Here is a 13,926-nt window from a genome sequence, read left to right as displayed (position 1 = left end):
GAGAGCCAGCAGAGCCTGGCCTGGCCCTCTGGGACCAAATGCCTTCCCTCCCTTCCCTCTGCCCCCTCATTGCCTCGCCTCCCTGCCCTGCTGGGCTCTTCTCACTGCCTCCTCCTTGACCTCCTGGCACGGCCACTTCTGGACCCGGGCTGGCCATAACCTCTGGACAGGGTCACGGCCAGCCGGACGCTGGGATTTGGCACCTAGTCAGGGTTGAGAGATCCTTCCAGGCACTGAAGCAACTGGGAGACCACTTGTTGTGGGGCCACTGGAAGGACAGGTGTGGCCACCACGCTGGCACTGGGGATGGGAGGTCACTGGGACCCCGTGTCCTGCCCACAGGCTTTCTCCCAGCTCTCCAGGGGTGTCTGACACTCAGCTCGGCCCTCCGTGGCTCTGCAGCCCACCAGGGCCAGCAGAACCCTGATGCCCAAAGCCATGCCAAGCATGGCTTGGCCCACTTGGAGTGGCCGAATCCTGTGGGAATTCGGCTCTCTGAGCACCCTCTCTGCTTTTAGCTGCTCCCAGTGTCCTTGTCCCACAGACCCTGGCTCTGCCAAGTACCACTGGCTTCTCTGGGTGCCAAAGGATTTCCAACAAGAGAAGGACAGTGCTGTTACAGTGATCTTTCATGTGGCATTGCCTGGGACAACTTGGACCAGAACAATATCTGTGACGCTGTGGCGTTGGATGGGTGTCTTGGTTTAAAAGGACAGGAGTCTGTGAAGGAAGGCAAAAGCCTCCTGTGAAATGGAAAAGGTAAACTCCCTCCCTCCGAATTACCACCATTTCAAAATTAAAAAGCTCTCAGGCAAAGATATGGAAATGGGAATAACAGTTCTTTACTAGGAGAAAAACTAAATAAAAATAATAATAATAAAAATGCAATTAGTACAAACAAAACTAGTGGTAGAGTCAGAAACCTGACACCCTGAGGAGTCAGGGTGTTGGTAGTGGTTCAGTTAAATGGTGGCTGTTCTTCCTGGAGTGGCAGATGAAATGCTGCTAAAGCGGTGACTTGTAGAAGGGTGTAGTTTTCCCTGAAGGTCTGGTAGTAGTTCAGCTTGGCCTTCCTCTGGGAATCCAGCAGAGAAGAAAGCTACTTCCCTGGGAATCCAGCAAAGGGCTGCCCTGGTGTCCTAAAAAGTGCTGATTTTATGCAGGTAGGAATGCATGGCTCCTCCCTCTGGGTGGAGCATCTCACAATGGGATGATGCAATTTCACCAGTCACGCAGTGAGTCATTCCATGGCCCATTAACAGAAGATAACTTCCCCGAGGGAGACATTGTTCTTGGAAGAGATAAGAAAACTGCCCAACCTCCAACAAATGGCAAATAGAATACATGCTTATCTTACAAGCCATGACAATGGGATTCATCCCAATATGTCCCAACAGGAAGCCCCTAAATCCTCTGCCCAAGGTCCTGAAAGACAAGGAGGTCCACGCTGGCTCAGTGTTCTCTGGCCCTTTCTGATCTGACAGGAAGGGATTGGACTCTCCAGGAAACTCCAGCCCTGATAATCTGATCTTGATAGCGGGAAAGGCCATCATTGGCACTACTGGGAAGTGATGGAAGGACAGTGCCAGCACCTGGCCAGGGCAGCGTGAGATAACGGAGGGGAATGTAGGAGAAGAGATTATGGGACGCAGGGAATGGGGCTGCAGCCAAGCCTCATTCCCAACGAGGTGCAGCTGTATAAGACAGGTGAACAGCACTGAAGGAAAAGAAGCACGGAATGCTGATGTTTATTGACCAACCACAAAAGAGTAAAAGGGCACTCAGATATTACGCATGTGAGGGAAAAGGGTATAAAAGTTTGTAACTGGGGAATAATAAAATGCTGGTGCTTGAAACCTTTCATGGTGTCAGTCATGAGTCCGCAGTCAGGGAAATTCCTGTCTGATTGACTATGCCACTACCATGAGGTCACCCATCTCATGGATGATGGGAAGGCAATGCAGGTTCTATTTCAGGATTTTAAGTGCAGTTTTGATCCTGTCCCTCGCAGAATACACCTGGAGCAGGTGTCCAGGTGTGAGACAAAGAGAGACAGGGTGTGCTGGCTGAAGAATGGGCTGATGTACTGGTTTTCAATGGGATAGGATCCTTTTCCTTCCCAGGGAGCGGCAAAGAGCGGGGTTTGGATTCAGGACGGGAATGTGGTAGACAGCACACGGATGGCTTGGATGTTACTGAGCAGGGCTTGCCCTCCTCAAGGACTTTGCAGTGTCACATTGGACAATCCATGTCCTTTTTCAACAGTCCTTTGTGTGATGAGGGCTCCCAGGTAAGAATTTGAAAAGAGAGTTCTAAAAAACCCCAAACCACAGAAGCTTGCATGGCTTCAAGATCTCAAGTACCAAAAAGAAAAGAACCGCTGACTCTGCCTTGGTCCTCTTGAAAATTTGTTCCTTGTTGGTTTTGTGTATGTGTGGAGTGGGAAATTATTGCTTTTGTCTAAATCAGTCCCATCCTTATCCCCTGAAACTGGAACAGGTTACTGCCATCATGGAGCCTCACGTGGGTGCCGTGGTTTTGCTCCTGCAGTCGGGGCCTTTTCTTTTTGGGGTCTCTATTCCCCAGCCAGCACATTTGTTATCTGAACAGTGCTTCAGCAGGAGAGAAACTCGCATGTCAGGAGCTCTCAGGTTTGGGAGTATCCACCCTGAGTATTTCAGGTATCAAACCTTGGAGAAAAAGAGAAAATTTTCTTGCTACCTGAATACTTCTTGTAAGAGCAGCACCTGTAGTATGAAGTGTTGAAGGGCGAGTGTCTTTCCTTCTCTGGAGTTCCTGAGAACAGGTGGTGTTCATTTTACCTGGAATTTGATCAGATACCAGCCAAATTGCTCATTTTAAGTTAGATAATTAGGTCTTGGATGTAAAAGAACAAGTTGCATTTTCTGTTTCAGAGTTGTATTCTGGAAATATTACAAAGTGCTTTCCGTGTCACCAGAGCTGCCTATGAGCTGACAGAGGATCCCAGCCTCCTCACGTGGGTCCTGCACAGCTTAGAGAAAAGGCAATCAGCAAAGTACAGGAGAAATGGGAACAATTTTCCTGCCCACAGTAGAAGAATTCTGTGGCTGAGGATGAAAGCAAGGGTGACAGACATGGAGACAGGGGTGCCAAGGGCTGCCCTGGCAGAACTTGCTGAACTCTGAGGCCTCCCTTGTGTTTTTGAAAACAGAATCAAGACGCTTTCAGGTTGTGGTAGGTGGGATGATGGTGGGGGGCTTTGTGATTTGGAAATCACTGCCTTGAAAAAGCAAAATGACACCTTGTGCTGGTGTCTTTACCTTTTAAATTTCAAGCACCGCCAGTTCCCATCCTCTCGCAGGACCACCTGCACAGGAAGTTGCACAGTAATGGATTTGAGCTGTCTAGAACATTATTTCTCCTCCCCTTGCCTCTCCCTCACAGAAAATCTCTTCTGCTAACATAGAGTGCCCTGACAAGTTCAGGCAAGTGCACCAAAAGTGCACTAGAATATGGTCCCCCTTAGGAGATGGACCAGCTGCTGCTGAGGATCTGCCTTTCAAATGTGGTTTTCTTTTTCTTTTTCTTTTCTTTTCTTTTCTTTTCTTTTCTTTTCTTTTCTTTTCTTTTCTTTTCTTTTCTTTTCTTTTCTTTTCTTTTCTTTTCTTTTCTTTTCTTTTCTTTTCTTTTCTTTTCTTTTCTTTTCTTTTCTTTTCTTTTCTTTTCTTTTCTTTTCTTTTCCATTTTGTTTTGTATTGTAAATGCAGGCAAAACCCAATGGGAAGAAATGACAATGTCTGACTCAATTCAGAAGGCTGAATGATTATTATAATTATGCTAAAATGGATTAGTATACTATATAAAAGGAAGATCCTAAAAGTGCATACTACTTTCTCTGACTCTAACTCTCCCACAACTTGAGACCCTCTCTCGAGAGTCCAGACACAGGTGGGTTGGATTGGCCATGAGGCTCAAACAATCCTCACCAGAATCCGACCAAGCACTCACTCCAGGTAAACAATTCTCCAAACACATTCCACATAGGAAAAACAAGGAGCAGAAATAGAAATTGTTTTCTCTTTTATTTCTCTCTGTGCACCTTTATGAAAAATCTTGAGAGGGAGAGAAATGCGCTTACCACAGTTTTGTTTTTCAGGTTTCTGGAGAACAAGGTGATAAATAAAATTATTTCCTTACTCCATACTCTATGGCTAACAAATTTAGAAGATGAGAGAAAACAAGAATCAATCCCAGGAGAATAGGAAACTTCTTCCTATTCAGCTTGTAAATGAACTTCTGTGTGTTTTGGTCGCGTTAATCAAACATATTTGGTAAGTTCTTTGTTTTGTTTTTTGTTTTAGTTGGTTTGCATTTCATCCTCTGTCCAGTTTGAACTTTATTAAGGTCAGGAGGCTTTCTTTATCTCTGCTAGATGGCTTTTTTCACCTCCAGTTTGTGTGTTGAGTAGTGAATGTGGATGGGATTTCTTTGACAGGAGGATTTAGGTGTTTGAATACACGGGGAATAAAGTAAAATGTGATGCCCAGTTGCTGTCAAATCCTTCGTCCCTAATTCCTGGCCATTCTGACAGCAGGGATTAAGAGCTGTAGTGATGGTTTGCATGGCACTCGTGTTTTCCTTTGCCAGGACTAATGTAGATCTGGCCAAGCTGAGTGGGTTGTTCAGCACCCTCAGCTCTGTGCTGCAATACTGTGCTGTTGTTGTGGAGGCTTTCAGGGAGATGAGGCATTACACAGTTAATGAGAGCGTCCTCTCCAGCAGGGAGCTGCTGCTGCTGCACAGGTGGAGCCTTGTCAGCAAAGAGCTGCAGCTGCAGGAGGACCTGCGGGCCCTGGCTCAGAAGGACTGAAACAAAGAATTGCTCAGTAAGTGCTGAAATACTTCCAGCAAGGTGTATTTTGTTGTAGCTGTTTCAGGCCAGCAGTTCAAATGAGGCAAACTTCTCTGGAAGTAGGACTAACACCTTCTGTCTGGCTGATATACCTTGAGGGAGGAGGAAAGGAAAGGGAAAGACATTTTTTGGATCTTCCTTGTGGTGATTTTGAACCTTTGAACACAATTTGGAAGCTTTGGGGAAACACAGTTTATGAAGGGAAAGAGCTTTAAAATGAAACTTAGTGGCAAATCTTGAGTCAGGTTTTGAAAAGGGGTATTTTTAATGAAATCTTAAGAGAAGAAGCAGTGCCTGGAGGCTTTGTGCTCAAAGCTGTGAATGGGGATCTGAAAGAGATGTGTAAGTAAAAACAATAAATAAGTAAAGCAAGTGAAAGTTAACAGCTGGTGTCTCTTGTTGTAACCAGTTTTGAAGAAAGGAAAACAAGCCAGGACTTGTGTGACTTCTCTTGTTCTCTTTGTGAACAAAAAGTGCAAGGAACTTGGGAGTGGGAGTTCTTAAAGCAGCACTGGTTTCCTGCAGCAGCAGCTGCTTTTGGTGCACATTAAAGCTTCTGTAGGTTTGTTTAAATGTTCTGTATCAGTTAAGAAAGTGTCATGTATTTAGGGATTCTGTAAAAGCTTTAGCTTTCCTACAGTTTCTTCACCCTTTAAAACTCCTCAGAAAGATGTGAAGAGGGTTTGTGGAGTGATGCCTGTAACTTAGTGCATGTGTGGGTTGTGTTGCTCCAGGCTTCAGGAGCTTCTCTCGTGCCCAGGCTGGGTGGTCCAGTTTGGAACAGGGTTCCAGCCTGGAGTCCCTGGAGCTCCCGGGGCCCCCTTGAACAGCACAGGCTCCCTGAGGCTGCTAAACGAGGCTGGTACTTGCCATTGTAACAACTGAATCAGCACAGGAGAACACCTTGCTTCACAATTTTGTTCTAGGAAAATCCTTTGGAGTATCTGATGTTTGTTTTGATGGTGGTTATCTTCTTACAGAAAATATTAAAGAACAAACCTCAAGCCTCATCTCGTGTGTATCGTCACACTCAGAAAAAGAACGGGGTGGAAGAAGATGACCCTGCTGCAGACGTGGAAGTGCCTGAGCTGGAGAAATGCAGAGAACATCTGAATTCCATCCTTGCCCACTGGGACCCTGTTTTCCCAGCACCACCCTCCACACACGGAGGGGAGACCCTCAGAGCCGGTGAAGGTGGGGGTGAGGCAGTGGCTGTCCCCTCTGCATCTGTTCACATTGTCACTGCGTGGCGTGAGGTCCCTGGCTGGGCAGAGCCCCTCGGGGAGCAGGACGTGTCCCCAGCACCGAGGTGGCTGCGGAACCGCGTCCTGCCACACCCGGCGGCCGCGCGGGAGATGTTCAGGGATGAGACACTGAGGAACAGCCTCTTCAAGCTTTGCACCCGCCCTGCCAGGCCAGCAGCACCTCGGCTGGGCTCTCCAGGCAGCTCGGTGGGCTCAGTTCCATCGTGCTGCAGCTAATGGAGGAGCAGGGCCTGTTCAGCACCTTCCACGAGCTTCTGACATCTCTGTGCCTATCAGCAGCGGTGGAAGAGGATGCGGACAAGACAGGTGACTTGTCTTGTTCTTATCACTTATGTTACAAGGCAGTGGTGGGAGACACTAGGAAATTCCATGGCTTTTTAAATCCATTCAATCAATTCTCCCGTATCCACCCAGGCTCGTGGCTTCCCAAAGCAGAAGCTGTGTCTTTGGTGGGACGGGGGCAGGAGTGGGCAGCACAGAGCGTGGCCACACTGTGAGGTTTTCTGACACTTCAACACTCCCACTCCCTCTAAGAAACTTCCCTTTCAGGGACTAAAATGGAATAAAAGGTGTGAAAGAAATATAATTCCAAGAGGGAAAATAGTCTGCAAAAACACCCAGCTCCACGTGGGCCTGGATGCTGATCCCTGTTGCTGGTCAGTGAGAGTATCTGACAGGTCAGATTTCCAACTGCTTTATTTAACAGGAAACTGGTTTGTTCCTTCTTGTGAGTAGGATCGTTGGCTTTGCATGGGCAAAGCCACTCCAGATTTTCCAGCTAGGAAAAGAGTTAGGGAACTCTTTTAAAACATAGTCCAGGAGGTACCAAGCAGCTTAGCTTGGTAATCCTGTGGGGAAATAGAAGAATATCTGTTCTGATTTTTGTCTTCTCTTTTTCCCACAGCTGTTTCTGTATTCCTGACTTCCATTTACATTGGAGACATGTGGCTTGGAGCACAGGAGCCAGATATGTTACTTACTCATGTCAGATTGATCTGCACTAGTGCAGATTATGAGTTACAGGGTGACTCAGACACTCGGAAACAAGGGGAAGAAACTGTTATGTCTCTTTGCAAAACAATTTGGCTCCATCAGGGCATTAATTCAGGGAACTAACACTTCACCTTTAATGTTCTTCTCTGCTCTGTCCTCATCACCGTGAGAGCCTCCTGAGCTGTTTTCATATAGACCTACCTAGTTTTGTCAAAAAAAATTAGTATTTTATTACTGGGTGCAAACTCGGGGGAAGATTTTATTCAACATCTCACACTGGGGCATTAAAGCTCCAATGTCCCTTTTCTTGAACAGTTTGAGAGACAATATTACTTTACTGTAAGTTTTATTACAGGCATTTTTATCTTTTTGAAGAACAAAAAAGATTGTTTGTGCATGTGTCTCAGCAGCGGGCCCAGCACAGCCCGGCAGGTTTGGAATTTTCTTTGCTATGCTGCAGGTGTATTAAAGACAGCATTCCTCTTTGTTTGACAGAAGCAAGACAAAAAAATAATTCTTAGCAAAAAAGGATGTTTTCTTTCCTGTCTATCAAGCAGCCAAATACCACCAGCTAGCTATCCATATTTTAAAATCAGCTGGAGAACTTGCATCCCAGGGACCTGGGGACTGTCTGAAGAGAGCTCTGGCCAGCTCTGTTAGCTGTTAAGCACCCCTGGAACAGCAGAGAAGAGGCTGGAAGAGTTCCAGTGCCCCAGTACCCAGAGACCCATCTGGTCAGGGCAGGTCACTCTTAGGCAGTGCTGCGACTGACCTGGGCCCAGGCAAAATCACAGAACTGGAGCTGAGCTAAGACACAACTGAAAAAGTCTTTCAAAGGACAGGGAAGCTAATTCCAGACTCTGTGGGTTTGGACAAAGACAAGTGCAGTGACAATGTCTGATATAATTTTCTGAGGGAGGTGTGATTGGAAGGATGAAGGCAGCTGCACATCTGTACTTTACTGTGAGGGTGCTCGTGCCCCACATCCAAATACTGAATGGAGTTCCTCATGGTAAGAGATCTGTCTGGAGCCAGCAGGGAGCCCTGGGGCCCTGGACTGAGCCTATCCCAGAGCAAGAAACAGGGATGAGGGATGAGACATGCAGATCTTCCAACTCTCTGGGCATCCAGCTTGGGTTTCTCTCCAACTTTACACTGTCTGGTATGAAGGTGATAGCCAGAAGAATTGTGCTGTGCATGGCTATCAGCATCCTGTGCCAGCCTTGGCCAGGAACCATCTCTGGCCACAAACCCTTATTTTTCTGTGTCATTTTGGATGTTAATACACATCATTGAAGCAAATGTTAATGCTCTGCATCCCAGCAGTGTGATCATCAGCTGCCTTGGCAGGCAGATGGGTTTGAAATCAGTGGTCCTGTGCTCCAGACCTTTTGTCTTATTTCTGTGGGATCGTGCAGTGCTGACAAGAGGGACTGGGACATGGATAGCTCAGGGCAGGGCTTGTACAGGCATCAGCCTTCCCCGCTCTCCCAGAGGCACCCATCAAAGCTGGCACCAAATCGCTCTGTATTGCAGAGACGTGTGGGCTGCAGTCGGACCGTGGATTCCATCCAGGACCTCTCCGTGTCTCAGGATTCCACTGTGGCCTAAGTAGAGAGAGCTGTTGCGTGGCCTTTGGAAGGCACTGTGGCAGTGCCTGGTTTGTGTGCAGATGTGCAGGTAAGAACAAGGGACTCTGCTGGAGGGCGGAGGGCCCTTGCCAGGAGAGTTAACCCTTGGAGTTACGCAGTGGGGGAAGAGATGGGTGTCATGCACGGCCAAAATTGCATCAACGCTGCATCAAAAGAGGTGGGGGAATGGGGGGGATTCTGCCTCTCTCCCCCACCCGGGTGAGACCCCACCTGCAGAGCTGCCCCAGCCCTGGGCTCCAGCACAAGAAGTATGTGGAGCTGTTGGAACAAGCGTGGAGGAGGCCATGGAGGTGCTCTGAAGGGTAGAGCCCCTCTGCTCTGGAGCCAGGCTGGGAGAGCTGGGGGTGCTCACCTGGAGAGGAGAGGGATCCAGGGAGAGCTCGGAGCCCCCTCCAGGGCCTGAAGGGGCTCCAGGAGAGCTGGAGAGGCACTGGGGACAAGGCCTGGAGGGACAGGACACGGGGAATGGCTCCCACTGCCAGAGGGCAGGGATGGATGGGGTCTAGGGAAGGAATTCCTGGCTGGGAGAGTGGACAGGTCCTGGCACAGGGTGCCCAGAGAAGCTGCCTCCTCTCACCAGGACACGGGTGAGCTGGGAGAGCACAGGGGGTCCTGCATGTCCCTGGGCTTGACAGAGATGGATGAGCAGAGAAACAGTGAAGGTAAAATTCTCCAGCCTTGACCGGGGACGTGAGTGTGCGTTTGTTGGGTGAGTGTATTGGGATTACCGTAAGAAAAGAGACGTGAGGTTTCCACAGAGATACTGGATGATTGTCATGCCAAGGACAGTGCGTGGGGGACTCAGCAGAGAGGATGACAGGGCAGGGGGTGCAAGTTTACACCAGTGGCTCCTTTCAAGCACTTCACTGGGTTTCAGTGCTGGAACTGGGAGAAGTGGAATTGAAGTGGGGCTTAATAAACAAACAGAACTCAAGCAAAAAGGACGAGTTTTGTGTGTGACTGGCTTTAATAGTTTCATCAGTCCTAAAATTGTTTTCTCATAGTATGTTTCAAACCTAGAAAATTATAACATAGGAGGGTTTCAAAGCCTAAACAAATCTCATTGGATGCTGTTTTTCATTAATGATTTCTGGGCACTCCAGAGAACATTTCTAGACTTGCCTTGCTCACAATGGCTCCTTTGATGGCCAGAATTGAATACATGAGGGATAAATATGTTTATTATTAAGCCGAGCATTTTGCTCAGTAACATGATGATAAAGTGGAAAAAGCTTTAAAAATGAATACTTCGTTTACGTCTTGCAAGAACTCTGAGATTTTCAAGTACACAGACTTCTCCTGCCATTTTTAGGAACAGTAAATTTTTAGCAATATGCCTCTGTTACCCTGCAATTTCACATTCATTTCCATGTCTGTTGTGTTGTTAGTCCGCCTCCTGCTTTGTGGAGTCTGTGGGCACAGCAGAGTAATTCTGTCACGTGCATTCTGCATGACAGAAATAAATCACAGCAAGGTGGTTTATCATCTCTAGTAAAGGTGTGCTGTTTGATCCATTCTGTTTCTCCTTTCAGACAGAGGACTCCAAGTGCCAATTTGTTGAAGGTCTTGGGAGCCTCCTAACAGGGTATGGCAGCAGGGATGAGGGAGGGGCTGGAAAAAGCCTCCAGAGAGTGTTCTGGTGAGTGGACCTGTGCAGATGTTGGAATGTGGCTCCTTTGACACAACCACAGTGCAGGAAGCCTGAGTGGTTACTGCCTAATCCTGCAGGATCTTTGAGGAGAGGCCCTCAGGAAGGGAATTCCAGCCTTGAAAGCAGTTTATGCCAAGAGAAATAGCAAGGGGAGTTTGTTGCCAAGTGCCTGTGCCCCTCCCAGCACATCAGTGCAGTGGAAGAGAATGTGCCCTTGCCCTTTTCAGCTGCAGTGCCCCTGCAGCCACCATGGCAGAGGGCAAGCTGCTGCCCGCTTTGCCAGGAGCACATGGTTTATTTCAGGAACAAGAGGGCTGCAGTGCCAAAGTGTGTCCACAGCCGGTTCAGTGGGAGCGTGAGGTGCTGGGGGAGCAAAGGGAGCTGCTCGTTCATGGAGGCTTCAGTGCTGTGCCACTTCTATTGCCCGAGCCTTGGGTTCACTGAGGGAGGGGACGGATCCGCTCCCGCCCCCACACCACCTTTGGCCACTGGTTCCAAAACGCTCCTTCCTGGGGTCACTGTGGTGCTGGGGGTGGCCTTGGGAAGTTTGGGTGCTCTGCCCTGCACTCACAGCCGGTGGCTCACTTCAGATGAGGTGGAAAAAGAAGGGTCACTGACTCCAGAGACAAATACTGACCAAGATAAAATAAATCTTCCCTCTGCAAGTATAGAAAACACTGTGTTCTTTGAAACAGGTCCAGTATGTTTGATTGAGTGCTTCTTTGTGAAAAAGTTTGGTATGTGTTGGCATCAAAGCCACAAAGAGATTAAGAGAATGAGCCCAGCTCCTTTTAAACCCAAAACTAGAGCTGGCCCAGCTGTACCCTTATCAGAAACAGGAGTTTAGGCTGGGCTACTGAAAAATATCAGTGGGGAGGGGTAGCTTATTTTATTCTTCCTTTGCGCAGGGACATTTTGAAAAGCCCAATGTTTTGAAGTGTTCCACACCATTGGGACAGAAATTAAGAGTCTGGATTTATAGAATTCCATGTCAGAGTCATTCTGGCTTTATCTTTTAAAAACAGTTATAACAGATTTCATGGAATTCACTGAAGCCAAATATATTGGCTCCAGGGCTCAGGTGGAGCTTGAACCAAAATTCTCTGGGTTTAAATTCTGCAATTAGTTGGTTTTTGTTTGCTTGTTTGCTTTTGTTTGGTTTTTTTTTGTTCATTTGGTGTTGTTTTTTTTTTGTTGTTGTTGTTGGTTTTTTTGTGGGTTTTTTTTTTTTTGTTGTTGTTGTTCTTTAACTGGAATCCTGTATTTTCATATTTTACCAATCTATAAAAAGCTTTCCTATTGCTAAATTTTACCATCACATTTTGTGCATATGTGTGTGCATGCTTATAAATAGCCTATTACATCATGGGCCAATTAAGATTTTCATTATTTTTGTACACAACTGAGAGAGATGCACAACATTATAAATAGAAAGCAAGACCGTGGCTTTTTCTCTGGGTTTAGATTCATTTTTATGAGACAAATTCAGTCTCAAAAAGTTTCAGGGACCAGCCACATAACGGAGGAAAAGAAGTGCAGAGAATTAGGTCTGTGTTTCACATTAAAAAAATTTTTAAATCTCCTAGCAGACAAAACTGAATGAGGGAACTGCAATCCCACTGCAGGGCTATGGAACTGTACAATTCCCTGGGGCTGCCCCGGCAATGGCCCTGAGCACATGGAGCTGATAATCCCAGCGCAGCTTCTCAGGGAATAAGAATGTAAATGTTATGCAAAGACAGGCAAAGTCTATTCATTGCTTGACTGGTACCTTTACTCCAAACAATGAAAAATCCCAACCAGCTGTTGGGAATTGTTTCCCTTGGTGTTTTCATTAGAACTTGTAATCCAGTGTTCTCCCACTAGTATTTGGAGAAGGAAGAATAATACTACCAAGAGGATGCACTCTCTATTCCTCCTAGGCTGCTGACATGGAAAAATGTCTATTTTCATCTTCTTAGAGTATAAAAATGCCTGAAAGGTGGCAGACTTCTCTACTTCTTTCAGGGGTGGGAGGAGGGGAGTCAGAACAAGTGGGACTAAAAAGTCACTATGAGATCAGTGTACCCTGCTTTTTAATGGAAATAAGGCTGATGAGGTCACTCTTAGGCACATATGGGGTAATTTCCTCCATAAAACTGACAACAAATTTCAATTAAATTTAACAGAGGGCAAGCATCTTGCCTGTGGTAGGACAGGGACAGGCGGAGCGGAAGACCACCACGGGATGTCACGGAAAGATAGACCCCTCCCCCTCTCTCTTCCCCACTTATCTGTTAACCCCAGAAACCCCAGAAGAATGTAGCCACACCTGCCCTGGTAAATTTCCACTACCCGACTAACCCCTGAGACCCCCAACCCCCCTCTGACGTAGCAAAAACCCCCAAAACTATTTAAACCCACGAGATAGGATAATAAACGCTTTTCAACCGTCTGCCATATTGGTGTTTGCGTGTGTTGACTAGCCCGAGCAGCCTGGAGGGACCAGGCTGCCGTGCTGTTCCCTGAACCAGGTCTCTGGTTGTTCTTTATAAAGGCAACACTTGCCTCAGAAGCACAGTTTCTACAAATTTCAAGAAAACAGGCAGCTGAAGAAAAATACCCCATCAATTGCCGGGGAGGTAAGTGCCACAACACAAATGCCACCTCTGTTATGCACCAGGTGATCCAAACGGTAGAAAAATGTTATTAAGGAGAAAACAGGGAGAAAGTTTATTCCTGATTTTTGGGTTTTGCTACACCAGCCACATGCCAGAGACTTACATCTAGCTTAGCTAAGCAGTTTGGGGTTTCCCCAGCGGAATTTGGGGGTAATCATCTGTCCTAACTTTAAAATTAAGAGAATCAGAGGAGCCGCTCATAATTTGCCTGGTCCCAGCAGCACCAAATGTTGCTCTACAACATTAGAGTGCAGGATTTTCTGTAGGGAAGGATGTGGATAATCACACCACTTTCTTTAAGGTGTGGTGCTCTAAGTTCAGAGGCAATAAACCCTTGGCTGATCTGAATGAACAGCAAAACTTTTCTAGAGGTGGTTCAGAGTAACTTTCTGCTCCTTTTTCCTACTGCTGTCCAAGCAAGCAAAGGACAAGCAACTCCTAACACAGAATTCAACCTTCACCATCAGAAAGGCGGTTTCTCGCATTGTTAGTGAGAGAGACATGAAGATATTCTGAAAGGCCATTACATTTTCCTGGAATATGTAATAATTTCACTGTGATAACCTTGGGAAAAACAATTTAATCTCTGAATCCACATCCGAACAGTTGCAGCCATCTTCAGTAAACTAAAGAGCAATGAGTAAAGCCTGTAACTTTGTTAATGAACTGAAGATACAACCACAGGCAGACGCTTGACAGAAATCAAGGGAAAGCACTGCCTGCAGCCCAAGTGACTCCAACACACCCTGCCTGCTCTCCCTTGGTCTTTGTCAGTCCACCCATCACCCTCGGTTAATCCCCTGGGGCGCAG

This window comes from Taeniopygia guttata, chromosome 25, assembly GCF_048771995.1.
Source record: "Taeniopygia guttata chromosome 25, bTaeGut7.mat, whole genome shotgun sequence".
Lineage (NCBI taxonomy): Eukaryota > Metazoa > Chordata > Aves > Passeriformes > Estrildidae > Taeniopygia > Taeniopygia guttata.
Note: the sequence above shows the minus strand (reverse complement) of the source record.